Genomic DNA, 1,349 nt, shown 5'->3' with positions numbered 1-1,349 from the left:
ATATAACCTTCTAATCAAAATGTTTTTACAATAATTTGAATCATCACTCGAAGAGGAGATCCTTCGGACACTGCGCCTCTATCAAGCGGGCACCCTCCGTGAGCTGCGCCAAGTAGTGCCCGGCCGGATATTGACCCCCTACCGGATCCTGAGATGCTACCATAGTGGCATCCATATCCGTCCAATACGCTTTAACGCGTGCAAGGGCCATCCGCGCACCCTCTATGCATGCTGACCTCCTCATGGCATCGATCCGGGGCACGGCCCCAAGGAACTGTTGTGCTAAACCAAAGTAGTTGTCCGGCTTAGGCTCCTTCGGCCAAAGATGATCTATTACAGACCGCATCGCAAGCCCGGACAGCCTGTGAAGCTCCGCCACAGCAGCCATCTAATCACTTAACGGCAGCGGGCGAGTGGGAGCATGGAACTGCGACCAAAAAAGCTTCTCCACCTCCTTTTCACCCTGATCTTTGAAGAACTCCATAGCATCAGCCGTACTCTTTGCCAGGTCCGCGTATGCGTCCGACGAGCTCCAGCGTCCATCAAGGGGAGCGTACTTCAGATCGAAGAACTCGTCCGCAGCAAATAGGAACCTCCAGCCGCGATTTTTCCGGCCTATTGAAGCTCCTCCAGCGCACCCCTGAGCTCGGTCCATATTTCCTTGGTGGCATTCAGGGCCTTGCTCAGGTCAGCTGATTTATCTTCATGCTCCTTCTTGAGGATCTCATACCGGTCAGCGGCATGTTTTAACTCGATAACCATGTCGGCTATCTTTTCCTCACTTCGGCGATGACCAGCCTGTTCGGCTCTCAATTCCTCGGCCGCCTTTAGGGCAGCCGCATTGCTCACCCGAGCTTGTTCCTTGGCTAGAGCAAGTTCAGCCCTCAGGGCCTCCACGGCAGCAGCACCATCTGCAGTCCGAACAAATTATATTAATACATGCCACCTTAATATTTTCCTATGCAATGGGAGACAGGGCACATACCTTCTGATATATCCAGCCGCTCATTCATCAGAGTAATATCGGCATCAATCAACCCAATTTGCCTCGATAGTTCGGCAACTTCAACGGACGGGCCGGCGGCCGGACCCACAGGTACCTGCACACGTTTACAGCACTATCATTGGTTTATGATCCCCCGTTTGCCGCCTAGGGCGGGCAACCAGAGTCTCAGGGGCTACTATATATATGGAGCACACCTAGCGTGTGCCTTACAATCAAAGAAATAGTGAGTTCTCCATTACATACCTCAAAGCCTCTAAGCAGGCTTGTGAATGCTTCATTCAAACGGCTTGTAGCGGATGAAATCTTCTTGAGCACCGTGCTCATTAATGAGCGGTGCTCCTCC

This window comes from Triticum dicoccoides, chromosome 7B (genome assembly GCF_002162155.2).
Source record: "Triticum dicoccoides isolate Atlit2015 ecotype Zavitan chromosome 7B, WEW_v2.0, whole genome shotgun sequence".
Classification (NCBI taxonomy): Eukaryota; Viridiplantae; Streptophyta; class Magnoliopsida; order Poales; family Poaceae; genus Triticum; species Triticum dicoccoides.
The sequence above is the reverse complement of the archived record's forward strand: the minus strand, read 5'-3'. Positions refer to the sequence as shown.